This window comes from Mastomys coucha, unplaced genomic scaffold (assembly GCF_008632895.1).
Source record: "Mastomys coucha isolate ucsf_1 unplaced genomic scaffold, UCSF_Mcou_1 pScaffold13, whole genome shotgun sequence".
Taxonomy (NCBI): Eukaryota; Metazoa; Chordata; class Mammalia; order Rodentia; family Muridae; genus Mastomys; species Mastomys coucha.
This window is the reverse complement of record NW_022196895.1, coordinates 30,453,599-30,458,199: the sequence shown is the minus strand read 5'-3', so window position 1 is coordinate 30,458,199 and position 4,601 is coordinate 30,453,599. Positions and strand designations below refer to the sequence as shown.

Here is a 4,601-nt window from a genome sequence, read left to right as displayed (position 1 = left end):
AAAAAAAAAAAAAAAAAAAAAAAAAGAAAATGAGATATAAACTATTAAAAGGGGAGACACAGAACATTCAGGGGTTGGGCCCACAGGGGAGGGGGGCTCATCTCCCTTAGAGGGAGAATGGGGGGGGGTACTCCTGCTCAAGAGAAATTTCTCCCAGAGCCACTCTTGAGTGTGTAGAGGGGAAAGAGGACCCAAGGTGGAATATACAACTCACTCCCAACATAGCCAGGGGATTTTCTTCTTGGGGTGGGATAGGATGGGGCTGGGCACACAAAAGGGAAGTCAGGTTCCTCCTGTGGGGCTGAGAGAACAGGCAGAGCGTGGAGTTGGGTTTTTCTGATTAACCTGGCCAAACCAAGAGGATTCAGGTCCCCAAGCAGAGGGCACAGGTCTTAAGTCAAGGTAGTGGATCTTGCACCAGAGAAAGCCATTGGTCAATGTAGGGAAGTCAGTCAGGGTGGCCTGAGTTTCCAGTCACTATGTTCCAGACAGCCTGAACAGCTTGGGGGTCCAGAGATCTGTTACTGGGCCATCCAACTGCAAAAGAGGGCTAATCTGTTTCACCGAAGGTCTGGAGTTTCCCAGGTGAGACACAGACACCCTAACATTGTCTTGGGACTGCTCACCCCACCTCCCTATCACAGCTTTAATCCTTGTAGCCAACAGAATCGACAACCAGAGGGACACAGACGGGCAGCAGTAAAGACAGCCAGGAGTGGCCGCTCCACAGACTTAAACCAGGAATCCCAATGACATCTCACACAGATCCAGAACACTGGAATTTGGCCTGTGCCCAGCCTTTCCTAAGTGCACTTCCCAGGAGGGGCCATAGACAGACTCACCTGTACAGGAGACAGATCCAGGAAATGTTCTGCAACTTCCCTTCAGGAGTGGAGGCTCGGGAGCATGTTGGGCAGCGGGAGTAGAGGCAGGTGAAGGTCCTGGGGCCCTGGAATGAATGTGGGTGTGCACTTCTAGGAACGGTCCCTTCTCTCTGCTGTTGCCCCAGAGGTAGTGCAAGACTCCCAGTGTCTTGGTGTCTCAGCCTCTAGAGATTTTGCTGTGCCTCAAAAATGTTGTGAGGTAATTCCATTAGAGAATGCAGAGAAACTCTTAATGCTAAATAGAAAGTCTTTATTACTGCCCAGGGGAACTTGCCCAAACCATGAAGCCCTGACCCTCACAAAAGTCTTTCATGTACAAAAATCATATCCTGGTTGACATACTTCAGTTAGGAAGAATGATTAGCAAGAAGTAGAACTACAGAAGCCAAAACCAAGGTTAGTACATTTGGAGGTTTTCCTGGCTCCTGGAACTATGATCAAAGACTAGGTCTTTGACTGATTAGGTCTTCAGTCCTATTTTGGGATATGTTGGAGCCCACCTGCTGGGTTTTAAGGTCATCATGGCGCCTCCAACTTGGTGTCAGTTGTGCTGAGGTCTGATGTCCTGTTACGAGTTCACACAGTGACAAGATACCAGAACATTCTGCCAATTGGTAAGGTCATCTTTTACTGTAAGTTGTAATTCAGCACCCCAGCATCTGCTTAGCAAACAGGGATGATGGCAGCACAGAGTGAAGAAGCTCTATTTTCTTGTTTGTGAGCAGCTCCTCTATGAAACCAATGGGAGTTGGATTCTGGGTGACACATCTCTCAACTCTGAACAAAGAAAGCACTTTCCCCAACCCCCTTGGTTCCCTTGGCAGCTTCTGGGGAAGTGTCTAATAATTACAGGTGAATATATTCTGTTCTTCAGTACAGAGGAGCCGGCAAGGTTAGAGAGGCAATTGTGTAGGGACACAGAGCCAGTTCTGGAAGATTCCAGGTAAATGTAGGTTACTGAGGGGGAAGTGAAAGTCTTAGGCATAATCACAGTGCATTTACGACAGGTGAGAACCATGTCCTGGAGGCTAGAGTACAAATGCAGAGTTTCCTGCCATGTTGCTAGCACTAAGCACCAGGTTTGACAAATCATAGGGCTCAGTGAATATTATTTACTGAATGGATAGATACTCCAGGAGAAAGAAACCAAGAACATAAGAAACAAATAGCAGCCAGCTGGTGGTGGTGGCTCCCAGCACTTGGAGGCAGAGGCAGGTGGATTTCTGAGTTCGAGGTCAGCCTGGTCTACAGAGTGAGTTCCAGGACAGCCAGGGCTACACAGAGAAACCCTGTTTCCAAAAACAAACAAACAAATAAACAAAACAAAAAACAAAAACAAAAACAGAAAACAAGAAGAAATAAATAGCAAAACCTTACTATGAAGGCCCAGCTGGTAGCATGCCTGCCCATTTAGTCCCAGAACTCTGGTAGTAGAGGCAAGTAGAGTTCTGGGCCAGCCAGGGCTACATACTGAGATCCTGTCTCAAACACACACACACACACATACCCTAAATAAATATAAAAATATCAATACCTCCTTACTATGAAGCAACACATTTGGTTAAACAACTATGGGTGCACTCTCTTTGTTTTATTTTGTTGTTGTTGTTTTGCTTGTAGTGGAGTCTAATGTAGCCTAGGTTGGCTCTGAACTTGCTATGTATTAAAAACTCCTGATCCTCTTTGCTCTACTCTCAAATGCTAGTATTACAGGCTTGGTACACTATACTAGACTCTCTGAGACAGGTCTCACCATATAGACTTAGCTGGCTTAGAATTCACTATGTAGATCAGTTTAGCCTTGAACTCACAGAGATCCACTTGCTCTGTCTCCTGAGTGCTGAGATGAAAATCATGTGCCAGGCTAATGCTCCTATTCTCTCAATGAGTACTTTCACATTAGTTATCTCCTGTTACACCCTTGCGCTAAGACTTAGTAGACTAAGCATTTGGACTATCAGTCTGCCACAGACAGGCTCCAATGAGAGATGGATGAAAAGGTGTCTGGATGGCCAGACACGCCAGATCCTCAGGGCCTCTGCGGTAGAGATGGGCTCTGCAGAACGGTAAGACCATTTCAGGCTAAGAAGCAGACAAGGGTTTATTGTTCTGTGAAGGTCACCATCTGAGGATCTGTAAACTTTGTTTCCCTACATGAATGCAAGGAGAGGGAGAGAAAGAAAAGGAACATCTACTCATTGATATTTATTTAACTTCTTTATTTCTAAAAATATTTAGTTCAATTGTAGAAAATAGATGGTCGTAGGCATTTTATCAAGAAGCCAAAACAAATTTGTCTACAGCAAATGCTCACATTATTGTCATACAAAGAATTCCAAATTATTAGGCCAAGAAATGTGGACTTGGCAAAAACGAGTGTTACTGTCAATTGTTCCAGCTCCTCAATCTCAATGTGGCTGGCACTAGGGTCTCTGGGAGTGAATATAGCAACGGAAATCTGCATTGTGTTGACTTTGGTCCTATTCCAAAGCCATTCCACTTCAGAGGGATGTATGATGAAGCCTTATCAGGGCAGAGGTCACTAATTCTCCAGCACATCATAATAGTTGCTCAGGAAATAAGTATTGAGAAAATAAATGACACAAACATCACTTTGGGTTGCGAAGGGCAGAACAGTATCTGCCATTATTTTGGATGCTGGCGTGGGATTCGTACTCTCTGGAACAGCCTCTTCTCTTTGCAGCTAGGAATTTTTTGTTGCTGTTTATGAAGAACATACATTCTTGCACTGGTACCCTGTCCTGCGCAGATGGCACAGAGAGGCTTCTTGTGCATCCCTCAGAAGAGGCAGCAGCGTCACGCTCTAATGGTGAGTTGCTTCTCCTTTATCAGAAGACTGTGGTTTTGGTGGATTCTGAGTTCTTCCCTCTCTTCACAAGAGAGGCAAGAACTTTGAGGAAGGGATATTAATGAGCTAAGTTGACTGGCTGGGGTAGCATTGCATGGATCTTTTGAGAATCAGAGTTGACAGTCTCTGTCCCTATTTGTCAATGACTCATCCTTTCCCCAAACAGCCTGTGTTTTCTCATCCATATCTAGAGCCGTGCCTTATCTTATAAGCAGACAACGTAACCATTCTTCTAATTAGGGAAGAGCGTCTCTTTTCTTTTTCCCTTCTGTTGTCTTTTCCTCCCTTCCCTTCTCTTCCTCTCCCTCCCCATTTTCCTTTTCCAGCTCTGAGACAGGCTCTTTCTAGGTAGTAAGTCTAGGTTTGAACTCACTATGTAGCCCAGGCTTGCATTAGCTACCCTGTCTCAGCTCCTGAGCACTGGACTGCAGGCATATACCACCATACCTGGCAGGAAAATATCCTGTAGAGGACAAGGTCAGTAGGTCTTAAAAATAGCACCAAGAAGCCACGTGTCCTTCTTTTTTTGAATGTTTTTGGTTTTCATCTGAAAGCATATTGACCAGGGACAGGGTGTATAGCACAAGGTTCTGGGTTCAATCCCCCATGAGTTTGAGGCTAATCTGGTCTACAGAGTGAGCTCCAGGATAGACAGGACTACATAGAGAAACCTTGTCACATAAAACAAAACAAAAAGTACATAGCTAGGCAGATGAACAAGCATTTGGTAACTTCTTTGAAAAGTCTCCACACAGATACTCATCCCTAAAGATCCCTAGACACTGGGAGGCAAGAGGCTGGTGGATTTCTGAGTTTGAGGACAGCCAGGGCTATACAGAGAAACCCTG

General features: G+C 45.2%; 1 protein-coding gene across 1 annotated transcript in view; it reads left to right on the top strand.

The window, feature by feature from the left end:
* The first annotated feature begins 3,620 nt into the window (after positions 1-3,620).
* Positions 3,621-4,601, top strand: part of Fam13b (family with sequence similarity 13 member B) — a 75,381-nt gene continuing 74,400 nt past the window's right edge. Inside the window, exon 1 of the mRNA XM_031365296.1 lies at positions 3,621-3,714. The gene's annotated coding sequence lies outside the window, so the exon portion shown is untranslated. The remainder of the gene's footprint in view (positions 3,715-4,601) is intronic.